This window comes from Octopus sinensis, linkage group LG3, assembly GCF_006345805.1.
Source record: "Octopus sinensis linkage group LG3, ASM634580v1, whole genome shotgun sequence".
In the NCBI taxonomy this organism is placed as follows: domain Eukaryota; kingdom Metazoa; phylum Mollusca; class Cephalopoda; order Octopoda; family Octopodidae; genus Octopus; species Octopus sinensis.
In genome coordinates this window covers 113,431,325-113,447,745 of record NC_042999.1, presented here as the reverse complement: position 1 = coordinate 113,447,745, position 16,421 = coordinate 113,431,325, and positions in this window count along the sequence as shown.

Sequence of the window (16,421 nt, the reverse complement as noted above, 5' to 3'; positions counted from 1 at the left end):
GTCATTTGACTGCGGCCATGCTGGAGCACCGCCTTTAGTCGAGCAAATCGACCCTGGGACTTATTCTTTGTAAGCCCAGTACTTATTTTATCGGTCTCTTTTTGCCGAACCGCTAAGTGACGGGGACGTAAACACACCAGCATCGGTTGTCAAGCAATGCTAGGGGGACAAACACAGACACACAAACACACACACATGGCAAAACATGTGGGACATCTACATAAGATCGGATACACCCGAGTTATTTTCCGCTGGCACCGATTTATCTGGAACGGAGAGTGACCGTGTAAAAATTTCAATCGTATCACCAGAACTAGACTTCTGATGGGTGATAAAATGTGTAGCTTTAAATGACCCTACCATGCTGCTATAAATAAACAGATTCCGAAAAAAAATTCATTTGGAGTGGGGTTGGATATTTTGATTCAGATGAAACTTGAACCATTTGAGAAAATCCCTAACCTAATATATATCCCAGGAGGGCAGCAAGTGCTGGTGGTAATGAAAGGTAGAAGGTCTCAATGATATAACCGTGGGAGCGTTAATCACGTAAGGCGGGTACGTTCAAAGTTTATGCTCTGATAGGGGATGGACAGCCCTATTTCTTCGGGGGTCGGAGGTTTTCCTATGAACGCATTCTTCTGTCAGTCAAGCAATGCGGTCAGTGGAAGTTCCGCTTTGGTGTTCTACAGAGGGTTAGTGGAGAGCAAGTGCGATCACGCTCTCGGAGAGACTCTGGGCGTCGACGAGAATTAGCTGGCTGGTTTGTTCTGGAGTACTTTTGGGCCGGAGCTCCTTGGGTAATTTTCAGAAATACCTGGCCTGGCAGTATTATGGGGAGCATTGCCGGTTCAGAATTTACCCTACAAGCTTGGAAGTGCCGTCAGCCGAGGTTGCTCGAGATGCGCGCAGAGCAACGAAACTGTTCTCTACCTTCTAGTTCAGTGTCTGAGCTTTGCTGACTTGTGGGTTAATGTCGAACATCTGCTGTCAGGTGTAGAATGGATTTTGCTATCGGCTGAGTTCATTGTGAAGGTCGTCCCGCCGCCTTCGTTTGACCAGGAAGGGTAGACAATGTTTATTTGTCTGGTGGCCTCAGCGAAAGAGGTTGTGTGGTAGACCAGATTGAAAGGGCTGAAGACAGACACTGTTCTCTTTGGCAAACTTTTGTCAACTTTTTCAAGCGTCATTTGAAAAGGAAGATGAGGGTAAAGAGGGATGCGTTGCCTCCCAGCAATTTTATTGGAAGATGGGTGAATGCAGCAAGAATGGTTCGAGTGAACTGGCTTACTCTAAGCATGCGCCTGTAGACTGAGGAGGTCAATGTGGAGAGGGCACATGCCCTTGTAGTCAATGTTACTGTTGTTTTGTATGATCTCCAAGACAAACCCTAAGAGGTCATGCGTTTTGGGAAATTTTTCGTTGTTAAAATTTATATTATCGTTTTTATTTTACTGTTTACACGCTTCAATTTATGTAACTCCCGCTGTACTGTCCCCAATTTTTTTGTGGACCCTTAGTGGTCAATAAAGAAGGCATTATTATTATTATTGAGAGCCATCAAAATGACATTGGGGTAAAATATACGAAACCCAGTATATCCATCATGACTACCGGTCTGATAAGGGTACACCAGGTACATGCATCCCAACTATATCTGCGCGACATGATGATCTCATATCAAGATAAACAGCGCATGACTTTGCAGGTGGGACCCAGTAAGAATTTTCTTCAGGTCGAGTATCCCACCCCACTCAAAAGGAATTTGTTGCATTTGGAACTCAGATATTCCTTTGCCTGTTTTGTTAATGAGTATGATACTTTCTTGTTTTCATGCTTTGAGACAAGTTTTAACATCCAGACATCAGAGTTTAGGTGTCTAGACCAATTATGACACTATTATTATTATTATTATTATTATTATTATTCAGTAGTTTTATTTTATAGCGTGCTTTCACTTCACTACCGAGCGCAGCTCTGTGTGCCTTGGGTATGTGCTGTGATTTGTTGTGATGCTCTGATGGTTATTGTATGGAAAGTGTTCTGCGTAGGATGTGTGCAGTGCCTAGTAGTGCAATTTTCTGTATGTTATATGTGTTTGTAAGTCCTGGTGTTTTTGTTATGTATTTGTCTGAATATTTTTTTATCATGCCTAATGCACCTACTATGATAGGAATTGTTTCTGTTTTCAGATTCCACATTCTAGTTACCTCTATTTCCAGGTCTTTGTATTTTGAGAGTTTCTCAATTTCTTTTAGAGACACGTTGTCATCTGCCGGTATTGATACATCAATTAGAAAGCATTTTTTTTCTTCATGATCTCTGACAACTATATCTGGTCTGTTGGCCTTAATTTCTCTATCTGTGTGTATCGGCATATCCCAGAGTATGGTTGCTTTCTGGTTTTCTGTGACCTTTTCTGGTGTGTGCCTATACCATCTTTTTTCTGATGTTAATTATTATTATTATTATTATTATAATAATTATTATTATTATTGTTATTGTTATTGTTGTTGTTGTTATTATTATTATTATTATTATTATTATTATTATAGTTGTTGTTGTAGTTGTTGTTGTTGTTGTTGTTGTTATTATTATTGTTATTATTATTATTATTATTATTATTATTATTATATTATTATTATTATTAATATATACACAACAGATTAGACTGTTGGAAAGAAAAAAATCTTAACATCGGGCTACAACAAGTAAACATAGATGCCAAGAACCCTCCTAAATATCCTAGCTGTCCCCAATAACACTGATTTCTGCAGCTGTACTAAACTGGGTCTTATGCCTATTTACTCCATCCATCTGCTTATGCCTATTTCCTCTATCCATCTGTTCAGATCTTTAGAGATAGTTCCCAATGCACCTATAACTACTGGGATAAATTTTACCAGTACTTTCCATAGTCTCTACATTTCAATGGCTAGGTCCTGGTACTTTGCTATTTTTTTCTATACCTTTCATATTGGTTTTTTCCTCATTTGGGATTGTAAAATCAATTATCTGGCGCTTACTATTCTTTTTATCTACCTTCTACTAAATCAAGCCTTCTAGCTTCAATTACTGTGTCAGTCTGAATGTTAAAGTCCTACATTTTGTATTTCTTACTTTCTGGTACTTTGTTAGGTTCATGTTCATACCATTTATTAGTATGGTCAAATCCTACCTTTCTACATAACACCTAGTGGATTATTCTCCCTAGGTTGTCATGTCTTGTATTCTTTCTGTGCCAGCATGTTACATTCATTTACTATATGAGCAACGCTTTCCTCTTTTGATTTACATAACCGACACTGGGAATCTACTTATTTTTGTCTACTTTGGCTTTTATCCAGTTAATCCTTAATGCTTGATCTTGTGCAGCTACTAACAAACTTTCTGTCCTCTGCTTCAGCTTTCCAGGTTTGCAACCATAACCATGCCTTATTACTACTATTTGCTGCAACTATCTTTGGGAATCTACTATGCAACGCCTTCTCCTCCAGTCAGATAATTTCAGTTCTTTTTCTTGATTTTTTAAGTTCGTTTGGGTTTTTGGTATCCCTATGTCTTGCTGTGACTCTAGCACCTTTTAAACTTTCTTCACTATTATCTACAGAGGAGTCTACATCTACTCTAACTAACTCCACACAGCCTTCTACTGATATTAACCCTCTCCCGCCTCCCTTTCTAAGTAAGTATAATGTTGCTACTCCCGCCCTTGGGTGGAGTCCTCCATTCATATTGAATTCCTTCCTAGTTCTTCTGTTTAGCTTTGCTAATTTAGTTTTTATACAATTCTACAAAAGCTGCTGAGTATCTAAGTAATGATACGGCCCAAGTATTTACAGCCGTCACTAGATTCGGACCATTTAGCTTTGACTTCATTAGCTTCCTCACCCTTCTGATGTACTCCTTCTCAATTTTCGCTTTCATTTATGTAGTTAGTACTCTGCCAGATTCTAATACGCCTACATATTTATAACTCTCTCCTCCTTTCAATGATTTTAATGTCTGAACATCTGGTAATTGGATGCTTTCGCTGTTGACTACCTGTCCCCTTCTCATGACTAATATTGCTCACTTATCTATGTATATATCTTTCTCATTCTTACTAAAAAGCTTCAGATCATTCATGTAGAGCAAATGATTAATCTTCCCTTACTATTTCTGAAGTGATACCCTGCCTTTGCCTTCCTTAATACCAAACTGGAGGTGGTGGGTGGTGGTGGTGGTGGGATCAAACATATGACAAATATTAAAGGGGACAACGAGTCCCCTTGGAAAATGACTCTTGATATTCAAGCCCTAAAGAATTCCTCTCAACATATGGCTATTATTATTATTGTTATTATTATTATTATTATTATTATTATTATTGTTGTTGTTATTATCATTATTATTATTATTATTATTATTATTATTATTATTATTAATAATAATAATAATAATAATAATAATAATAATAATAATAATAATAATATATAGGACTGAGGTAACTCCTCCAGAAGATATAGAAGTAAAAATAGAAGAGAGCCATTGTTATCAAGTCAACGATATTTCGACATCTACTAAAATAAAGTAGATTGACAAGTTTATTTTTTGAGCCTGAGAAGACACACGAGATGTAGAAATATCATTCATTTGATAACAATAGCACGCTTCTATTTTTGCTGCTATTATTATTATTATATTATTATTATTATTATTATTATTTATTATTATTATTATTATTATTATTATTATTATTATTATTATTATTAATCGAGTAACCCCCTTCCCAAAAACATTGCTGGTCTTGTGTAAAATTTGAAATACTTTGTTATCAAAAATTATTTCACAAGGTTGAAAAAAATTTGACAGTAAATAGATCAATTTGAGAAGAATGTAAAATATCGGAGGAGTAATGAAAAACTTGTGAAGAATTAACGTAATTTAGTGTCTTTAATTATGTTCAATCACATGCATAAATATATTAAACAACAGTAATTAAAAATCTATCTATAATTATCCAGATAATTATCCAGATATTTACAATGCTTTAATTCTGCAACATCAAAGATACCCTAGAGTAATATATAGATAAAAAATAATGTATTCTTATCCAACATTTTAATGAGAAAGTTGCTTCTGTTTTATTCTTCGGAGATCTCAGAAATTTGAAATGGGGCTGATGATGTAGAAATTCTCAGTTGGTTTGCAAGATTATTTATTATCTGCAACTGTTTCCTGAGAGTGAATCTAAGAAAAAAAAAAAATCAAGTGAAATTAAAAATAACTGTTCGGATCGGTAAGTAGTAGAAATAAGTGATACAATTTTCAATTCAAAACCGAAATTTGTCAACCACCCCATAAGATTAATAAAATACTGAGATGGATACGGTATTAAATTTGGACATTAAGGTATAATCTGATTGTAAATGAATTCGAGATTCAAGGGTTGATGAACTTCATCTGTTGACATATCTAAAGGAGTTTCATACATTCGTAATGGAAAACTCTTTTGAAATTGGCCATCAAATTTGAAACACTCTGTAAAATATTCCACCCTCGATTCCAATTCCTGTTCTTTCAGTAAGGGGAAATGTGCTAAATGGTGCTTCTTTAGTTAAGTTATGAACAATTAATACTGGCAAGAAGAGAGGTAATAATCAGATTTGATCCTTATAATGTCAAACTTAGATAATGTAAGAGGCGATTGATATCGACAGAATCACATAACCGTTGTTTGTCCTCTAATTTCACAAGGAGAATTCATTTTATCATCCATAAATTATCTAAGTGGCTAATGATGTCAACAAAATTATATAACCATATTTTGTCCTCCTATGAGAATTCATATTGTAAAATGTTTAATTTCATTTTCCAGCTCATAAAATAACTTGAGTATGTGTCCTTTACTGAGTCGCCACACCTTGCAAAGGTACATTAAATCACCATATTCTGTCTCAATATTCTTTGAATTTATTTCAATTCTCTCGTGTTCAATTTCTGATTCTTTTTAATAATGAAGTTAATATATTTTATAATGTTTATTCCATGAGAAAATAGGAATACTAATGGTACTATTAAAATATGAGACTCCAGTCTTGTATCCTTCTTAATTAAAGCAGCAAGTCCGTTTTGAGAACCTACTTACACGGTATACTATCCTTAAATAAGCCGTTAAATATTTAATAAATGAAAATCTCATCTTGATATTACATCAGGAAAAAAAGATCGTCACTTCTGAACAAATATGAATACAGGTAAAGAGTTTCCCACCTTTGACACAATAGTCCTCCTGTAGCAACAGCAGCAGTAGCATCGGAGGTGGTGGTAGCAGGATCTGTTTTGAATAACTCGAGTTCATCCTCTGCACGGATTAAATATTCAGGAACAACTCATAGGTTTTGCACTAGGGACATATAGACATCATTTTATTATTATTGAGCCCCAGATCAACTCTGATCATACTGATATCTGACTAAAGCCGTTCCGCCTTTGTAATCTCGTCCTTTTCATAAAAAAACAACGTATTTAGGACATGGTCTAATGTTTGTTTGTTTGGAGACAGTGGGTGTGATTTGAAGAAGATTTGGCTGATTTTTATAGGAAATTGAATGAGTGCATAGAGGTTCCCTCGTTGACTCAAGAGAAGCTCCATCGTTGGCTCAGTAGAGGATTCCTTGGTGTCTTAACAGAAGCTCCTTCATTTGCTCAATAGAACTTCTTTAATTGCTCAGCAGAGGTTTCTTAGCTCAGTAAAGACTACCATGTTGGTTTTCCAAACGTTCTCTCGTTTGCTCAGTAGAGATTCCCGTGATGGCTCAGCTGTTCTCTCTCTCTCTCTCCCTCTCTCTCTCTCTCCCTCTCTCTCTCTCTCTCTCTCTCTCTCTCTTTCTCTCTGACTCAGCAGAAGCTCTTTCGTTGGCTCAGTAAAAGCTTCCCTAGCAGCTCAGTAGAGGTTACCCCATGGAATCAGTTTCCTTGATGGCTCAGCGAAGATTCTTTCATTAGTTTTGCAGAGCCTTTCTTGATGACCCAGCAGAGACTCCCTCTCAGTAGAGGATGCCCATTTGTTTCAACATAAATAACGAAGTAATTGGTGTGTTAGTTTAGGATGATTCTCAATATTTAATCAGTATTCTACATGTAGCCATTCACCTTAAACCCAAACTAGCAACACTTTGAACTCAAGATTATACTTTTATGAGTGGAGTTTTTGTTGTAAATTAAGTTGAAAATGTATTGCTTCGTAACCTCTCTCACATTCTTAATATTAAATTCTAATTTGTTGGACAGTTGATTGGTAGAATCGTTAGAATGCCGGGTAAATATTCAGAATACTACCCTTGACGTTCTGAGTTTAAATCCCACTGAAGTCAACTTTGCCTTTCAGCTATCCGGGGTCGATAAAATATAATATCTGTCAAGTACTTAAACTGGTTTAATCGCCCAAATTTTAAACCTATTTGTCTTAAGAATCGGTGTTTACTTGTATGTTGGAAAGCAACATTGCTTTCTGACTTAAGCATAAGACAATATATTTAGGAAGCGGAATAATTTTAATCTAATCGATCTCAGTAGTTGATTGATGCTTACTTGTCGATTCCAGAAGGGTGTACGATTTAAAATAAGTACTAGATCCAAATTAATCGAATATTTTCCTTCTGCAAGTCTGTGGCTTTGAATTCAACATTATGGACTGGAGAGTAGAAACAGAGCACCATACTAAATACCTTTATCTAAATACCTTTAGTTTCCTTCTTTTACTTTGCATGTTAAAATTCTCGTGGGGGAATTTGTCTTGAATAAAATAAAACAGTATAATAACCTAACCACGTATCTCGATCGCCTGCATTTCTCTCTCTCTCTCCTAACAATTTATAGTCTTCTTCGAACCTTAGAAAATTTATGGAATGCAATACAGCACTAGGAAAATACTCGAACGTTATAACTTTCTATTTGTCCTTCACAAATAAAACACTCAGTCATCTTTCGTGCGGAGATTAACCATCGTAGATTAGCCACGGCACAATTTCATGTCGTTTCAATTCAATGCAGTTTAATGTCATTAAATCCAAATACAAAGGAAATTGCATTCCAATCCTATTCTTGAGTCAAGACAGTTCTCTGGGTTTTTTTTCACAGGTCGACAGAAGTTTGACTAGATCATTAAAATAAACATAAAATATTATTTATTTATTTATCCAATTAATTTAATCGTCCGTATAAAGCCGTCGACTGCAGCAATATTGTAAACACACGAATAAAAACAAACGGACCCTGCTCAAATGAAGAACGGCTAGAACAGAAAAAAAAGTAAAATAAATAAATAGATAAAATAAAAGTATTAAAACGTCCGTATGAAGCAGATAACAAAATAGATTATATCTAATGCCCTGTGATAATGTTTAATGAAATGAATTTAAAAAATAACAAATGTTAAACTTTTTGATTGCTTCTTTGAATTGAAAAATCTTATTAACGGTTGGTAGATCCTTGAAAAAATGAATTGTTTCTAAGATTGGTAATTTTTTGAAAACCTGACTTTAATATTTCATCTCTCCGTGGGCGGCGAGCTGGTAGTAGGCGGCGAGCGACCAGAATGGTTAGCATGCCGGGCAAAATGCTTAGTAACATTTCAACCGTCTTTACGTTCTGAGTTCAAATTCCGCCGAAGTCGACTTTGCCTTTTCATCCTTTTCGGGATCGATAAAATAAGTACCAGTTGAGCACTAGGGTCGATGTAATCAACTAACCAATCCCCTTCCCCGAAATTGTTGGCCTTGTGCCAAAATTTGAAACCAATATTTCCTCTCTCTCTCTCTCTCTCTCTCTCTCTCTCTCTCTCATAAGGCAGCGAGATGACAGAATGGAAACTGTGCCGAAGAAAGTGCTGAGTGAAAATTTTTTTTCGACTTTACGTTCGAGTTCAAATGCCGTCAGTGTCGACTTTGTCTTTCGTCCTTTTCAGAGTCGATAAAATAAGTACCAGTTAAGTACTGGGTCGATGAAATCGATTGCCCCCCACCCTGCCACAGAATTTGCTGTCCTTGTGCCTAAACTTGAAGCCAATATTTCATCTCTCTCAAGCTGATAATTTTTACATGGAATTTCTGAATAGTCTCCAAGAGAACGTAAAGCTGATGTCATACGACCTGTTCATTACAGTATAGAATTTAGGGGGATATGGAATTTATGTAACCAACAAAATATTTGATTAATTGTATTGTTCAATAATTATTTCATAAAATGATAAATCTGTTTACGATAATACTGCCATCTATATCATTGTTATTTGTTTATTAATTTCTAATAAATATTTATTTCTTTTAAACAACATGCATTCAACTTTTTAAACACGATCTCTTTTTCTCATTTTTTCCCGCTCTGTGTCATATATTATAAAATTACAGTGTAATTTGAAGTTGATATTTCTTTACTAATATATTGAAAATTAGGGCGGTATTTATTTTGAGTTTAAATCCCGCTGTGGTAAACTTAGCCTTTCATCCTTCTGAGATCGACAAAATAAAGTACCAGTCATGTATTGCTGTCGAAGGTATCGACTAAAACCCTCCATCTAAAATTGTTGGCAAGTGATTAAATCAAAACCTATAGTTATTGACAGGGAACTCGATCTCGGCTGTGTAAAATTACCGAATTCTTTTAGTTTTTAAGCGTATTGAGATGTGTTTTAGTTTAAAAATTTTTGCTATCTGTATAGAGGAATGAATCCGCATTTTTTCTTGGCGAGATTTTCCATTTTGCTCGACCCTCTCTCAGTCAAAGGAATCGTACGTTTTTAAAATTTTGCATTGGAAAAATTATCAGTTTTTTTTTATAAGAAAGTAAACTTGGATTCATGTGAAGAATTTGTAATGTTCAGCGGAGAATATAACATATAGGGAGTGAAAGAAAGTTGAAAGTTGAACTAGAAAAAGAGAGAGAGAGGGAGGGCAGAGGGACAACAACAGACAGAGTGGCGGACTGAGATCTAGGCGGAGATATGAGTTTTCTTAGAGCCTGTCTTAGTAACAACATCACTGTTGTAGCTATGGCAATGACATACTAAATCAGAGAGGAAAAATGAATTGGCGTCGTCTGCTTCGAATCAACTGAATAGTACTGAAGAAAACAAAATGAACGACAACGACGACGACAACAACAACAACAACAACAACATAGAGACTCGAAAGAAAACTTCATTTGATTAAAAAATCGGTAGTGAGCAGATTATTCAGTCACTCGATCACAAGAAGAAACATTTAAAATGATATAAATGCGATACTACTCTCCCAGGATACCAGAAACTTATCACGTCTATACATAGTAGTAAGAAAGAGCAAAAAACAACAAACATATTGCACAAGCATAGTATCTCAGTCCAGCATATGTGGGAAAATGCCTGCAGGAAGTGTGACTCACAGTAGGATACCTAACAAGAGGCAAACACTATGGGACCGTTGTTGTTGTCGGTAACAGCGAGGTGAAGGCTAGAAGTGTTGCTACTACCACGTGCATTTCACAAGATTTTGTCATGATTCCACTATACTTGGAAAAATGGGTGACGAAGATATGGTTCTCCAATGTGCCACACCACAGGGACCAAGCAGAAATAGTAGCAATGGTGGAAGATTACGGAGGATCCACATTCGTAGAGTAAAACAGGTATATCTCTGGAGTCCCATGTGTTGTTCGCATCAGAAGGGTGCAGACAAGTGTGAGTTGTGGAGAGGATCGAACTGTTGTTCATGTAGCAAAACAGACCACTTTAAGGATTTCTGAGCAATGGAAGAGAAAAGAGCAGAGCACTTCAGAACGTCATAGCTGCCAGCACTCAAAATTCTACAACCACAACGACAGAAGTCCTTCTTCATATCTTTTGTTTTCTTTATATTCTTCTTGTTTCAGTCATTTGACTGCGGCCATGCTGGGGCATCGCCTTGAAATAAATCGATACTAGTACTTATTTTTTAACCTCGTACTTACTCTATCAGTCTCTTTTGCCGAACCGCTAAGATACGGGGACGTAAACATACCGGCACCAGTTGTCAAGCAGTGGTGAGGGACAAACACAAATACAAAAGCACACATACTAACACACACACACACACACACACACACACACACACACACACACACACACTATAGGCCTCTTTCGGTTTCCGTCTACCAAGTCTACTCACAAGGCTTTGGTCAGCCTGAGGCTATAGTAGAAGACAGTTGCCCAAGGTTCCAGCTCGCCGCCTTACAACCATTTTGCTACCATTTCTGCTTAATGTATAGGAGGCAATTTGTTTGGCTATGCTCTTTCTTCCTTTTTTTTTTTTTTTTGCCTTGAAACCATTATCATTAAGGCGGCGAGCAGGTAGAATCGTTAGAATTCCGGGCAAAATGCATTGTAGTATTTCATCTGTCTTTACGTTCTGAGTTCAAATTCCGCCGAGGTCGACAGTTTTTGATCCTTTCGAGGTAGATGAAATAAGCACCAGTTACGCTCTGGGGTCGATGTAATCGACTTACCCATTCCGCTGAAATTACTGGCCGTGTACCAAAATTTGAGACCAATAAGACTTGATCTTGTTTCATAAATAAATTGTTATTTGGAGTAGGAATGAGTACAAAATTATTCAATAGCTTGAAGATAAACAGGGTTAGTATCCTCCCATACCCATCTATTCTATAAAATTTGAGCGTTGATAATAATATCATCTTATAATTTCACGTATTTATTTGCACGTTAAACAGTGATATTTTTAAATATGATTATAACAGCATGCCATGTTCAAGTAATTCTTTCAACGAATGCTTAAGATGAGTTTCCCCATTTCTAAAACAAAATGTAACTAAACACCAAGAATTTTAATGGATTTTCCGTAGTGTTAATAATTGACTCATTAACCATACTTCATCACTTTGATAATTGATAGGTTATGCAAAATGGATTAATTGTATTTCGGAAGGATCAAATTTTTGTCCATTTTAGCCTGTCAATTTTATTGGAATTGATAGAGCTGTATATAACTTATTTTTATTGCTATGCATAATGCTAGATGAAGAACACGAGTTGTGACAATCAGCAAAACCTAACACGTCAATAACCTTATTTTAAAGAAGTAAACAAATCTCTTGTAAAGAAGTAAAATAAAATGGAAGAAACTGGAGAACCATGTGGCAGATCTTAGAGGAGACATTATTATCATTATTTAGTCTTTTTCTTTCAATTCTGTTTCCATTGCTTACCGAATGCCTTCCCGATACCTAGGGCAAAGAAGTCACTGTATACATTGATAGGCCATTAAAATAAACACACCAGATTGTTCATTTACAAAATTAAATAAAGTTATGTAGTAAAAAATGACTTGCGTGTATGGTAATAGTTCTCACAGCGACAATATTTTTCTCAAAACAGTTTTGATTTTTATAATTAACCAGGGTAGATATTGGCCAATTCTGTCATTTCTTGATTTATACTCTACTGATTTACATCTAGAGATTAAGTTGTCCACTGTCTCAATCTCATCATTGTAGAATCGGCACTCCATTTCTTCATCACATTGGCTTGGTAGTTCCGGGTCGATAAGCTTTGATCTTGGGCAGCTAAAATGAAGCCTTCGCGCTCTGCCTTTAGTCCTGAGCTTCGTAGCCGCTGATGGTTGTGCTTCTGATCAACGTCAGCTTGTTCATTAAAGGCCACATATCTGCCATGCACCAGTTTCTGCTCCTACCTATCATTTCATGCGCTTTTCTTTCTTTACCACTAATTTTACTTTTTTTTTTGCAGCAACAGTTACCACACTTCCCTCAGGTTGTTCATCCTAGGATCATTCATTCATTCATTATTATTATTATTATTATTATTATTATTATTATTATTATTATTATTATTATTATTATCATCATCATCATCATCATCATCATCATCATCATCATCATCATCATCATTATTATTATTATTATTATTATTATTATTATTATTATTATTATTATTATTATTATTATTATCATCACAGGTTTTGTTGAAGCTCATGGAGTCTTGCATTCATAGCAGGCTTACTACCCGCAGCCTACGGTACCATGCTATTCGTTCTTTTCAACTATATAATACTTTCTTGATTATTCTGGCCGTGCCAAGGAGGCAAACCTTTTGTAACAGTTCTACTGGGCTCTCTATTCCAATTCCCTTTATATTTCTCTTAATGCCTTCTGATACAGTTCCCAAGGATCCAACAATAATTGACACTATCTTCCCCTTCACTTTCCATAGCCGGGCTATTTCGTACTTAAGAGGGTTGTATCTATCTATCTATCTATCTATCTATCTATCTATCTATCTATCTATCTATCTATCTATCTATCTATCTATCTATCTATCTATCTATCTCTATCTATCTATCTATCTATCTATCTATCTATCTATCTATCTATCTATCTATCTATCTATCTATCTATCTATCTATCTATCTATCTACCTTTTCGCCTTCCTTCTTGACTATACGTGGGGCAAAGGGGCATGCAACATCAACTATGTAGCATACGTGGTGCAGCTTGTCCACCACCACTAGGTCCGGTCTGTTATATTCGAGCACCTGATCTGTTTGTACTGGGAAATCCCAGATGATTTTGCTAGTCTTCAACTCTGCCACTCTCTACAGTTTGTGCTCATACTGTCTTGCCTCGCTCTGGCCCCCACTTTTCGCAGTTTCCAATGTAGCACTTTCGCTACCTGGTCGTGTCGCCACAACTTGTAATGGTTTTGGGCAAGTCTAGGGCATTTGTTCGGGATATGATCATCTCCAGCGTTTCCTTGATGGTGAGCAGGTGTGGTCACCGTTTGGGAGACACGCTTTTCCATAGCTGTTCTCTTTGACTTAGTTGTAATCCTAGATTAGGCGTAGACCGAGGAGGGGTGCTTGACACCTCGAGTGCCGTTAAGCGCTCACAAACCTCCGCCAGGCAGGCAATGAGGTCGGTGGTAGTTCTACTCTAGCGTTCTATAGAGGGCTAGTGGAGGGAAAGTGCGACGACGTTCTCGGGGAAACTCTGGGCGTCGATGAAGATCAACTAACCGGTCTGTTTTGGAGAACTTTCGGGTTTGGGCCTATGGACAACTTCCAGAAATACCTTGTCTGGCAGTGCTACCGAGAGGCGCTGCCTGTTCGAGATAAACTTTACAAGCATGGAATGTGCCGTCAGCCGGGCCTGTCCGAGGTGTGCTCAGAACGATGAAACCATTCTGCACACCTTAGTCCAGTGCCCGAGTATTGCTGACCTGCGGGTTTATGTCGAATACCTGCTGTCGCGCGTGGGACGAATCCGGCTATCAGCTGAATCCACTGAGAAGATTGCCCCGCCGTCCTCTTTTGGCCGGGAGAGGAAGGCAATTTTTATTTGTCTAGTGGCTGTAGCGAAAAGAGTAGTATGGTGGACACGTTTGAAAGGGCTCAAGTCAGGCACTTTCCTCTTTGGCCAAGCTCTCATAAACGTTTTCAAGTTTCACTTGAAAAGGAAGTTGAGTGTTGCCTTGCAGCATGTTTGTTGAAAGGTGGGTGAATTTTGGGAGAATGACCAGTGTGAAAGGATCAATTCTGAGCGTACACCTATAAACAAAAGGAGAAGGGTTCTTGTCCTGTTGTTCAGGCACCCGTGACTTTTGTGGGTTTTTTCACGAGGTCCTTAATGCGCCTCCCCTATTGGGAGTTTTAAATTGTTTAATTTAAATTGTTATTATAGTGTTTACACGTTGTAAAACCCATTGTATTGTCATATTTTTGTTTTTTATGTTGTTGTGTGTCTCTTAATGTAATTTTATGTAAGCCCTTGTGACCAGTAAACGAATTAATAATAATAATAATAATAATAATAATAATAATTATTATTATTATTATTATTATCATCATCATCATCATCATTATTATTATTATTATTATTATTATTATTATTATTATTATTATTATTATTATTATTATTATTATTATTATTATTATTATTACTAATGGTGTTATAATGAGCAATGATATATTAAAGGAAAAGGCGACCAGACTCTGGAAACTGAGATTCTATCAAATTTGTAATATTCTGATTTTGAAAGAATTTTAAGAAAATCAAGTATTTTCAGGTTGACAGTATTTTTCTTTGGATGTGGACAGTACCCATGAGAACAAATTTTTTGTAGTTCTGATACTTTTGCATTTCCTGGTATTTGGCCATTTAGCATTACGCTAAAACTCCGATGATCACAGGTACCCTTGCCATTCTTAGATGCCTTACTTTCGACACCACTTTTTCAAAGTCTGTGTAATTACTTAAATTTTCAAATGTTTTCACAGAAGTGTTGCAGTCTGTTGGGATTGACATATCAATGAGCAAACATGTTTTGTCAACGTGATTTTTATTTACCAGAATGTCTGAATAAGCACGATCAGTTTGAACACTAAAATCTCAACATACGGTGTTGTCTTTATTTTCTATAACTTTGGCCTGTTTATTTCCCCTTCAGGTCATCTCATGTGGAAGTTCAAATTGACGGCATATGATCCAGTGCAAATACTGACCAAGTCTAGCATGGCCATTAAGATATTCAATTGAGCACCCAGAGATGATGTAGTTAATTGTTTCTCTGGTTGTACCACGCAAGTGGAAGATAAGACCAGCACCTTCTTTAAGAATATTGGCTTTGTAGTTTCTGGTGGCCAGACTGATCCCGAAATGCTATAATGAAGCCCGCTGTTTCTGATCTAAGTTCAGATGCAGCTAACCACTGATGGGCCATATACTTATCGATGTCAGGACTGCTGGTCTTGTCGGGTATTTACCATACAATGCCTTACTTTTTCTTCCTTTTCGCAGCTCTGACAATCCATTTGACTTGTTATGCTTTCATCTGTTTTGCTATCACAGTGGGTTCTGCTATTTCAGCTAGTTGTGCCTCAATTTCGTTGATCCTTAATTCCTTTACATATTTCTTTGCTTCTTTTGATATTGAAAAAGTTTCTTGCTACTTACATATTTGCAGACAGGTTCAAGCATCCCGTCATTGGTGTTCTTTAGATAGGTGTCTAACCCTATGATTGCTGTTAGTGGTTGTCTTTAGAGACTACGATGAGTGAAGAAAGTAGCAATCTAATTACGAAGGTAAGTGGGAATTTCATAATGGTGTATTTCATTTAATTAGATGAAGCTGGTCTAAATTTTGTAATTTGTTTTGATGTTTTGATGAATAGTTTTTTAAGTAGATATTTTTCAGTATCTTTATTCATTCAAAATCCGAAATGATATTGTGAAAAAATATACTTTACTCAAGATGATCTATTAGCCAAAGTGTTTTCCAACATACTATATCGATTGATTACTAATTGAGAGAATCATAAAGAATTATAAGAGTGAATAAACACTCATAGATGTGACAGCTTAAAATAATGTTTGGGGAAAATTATCCAGGG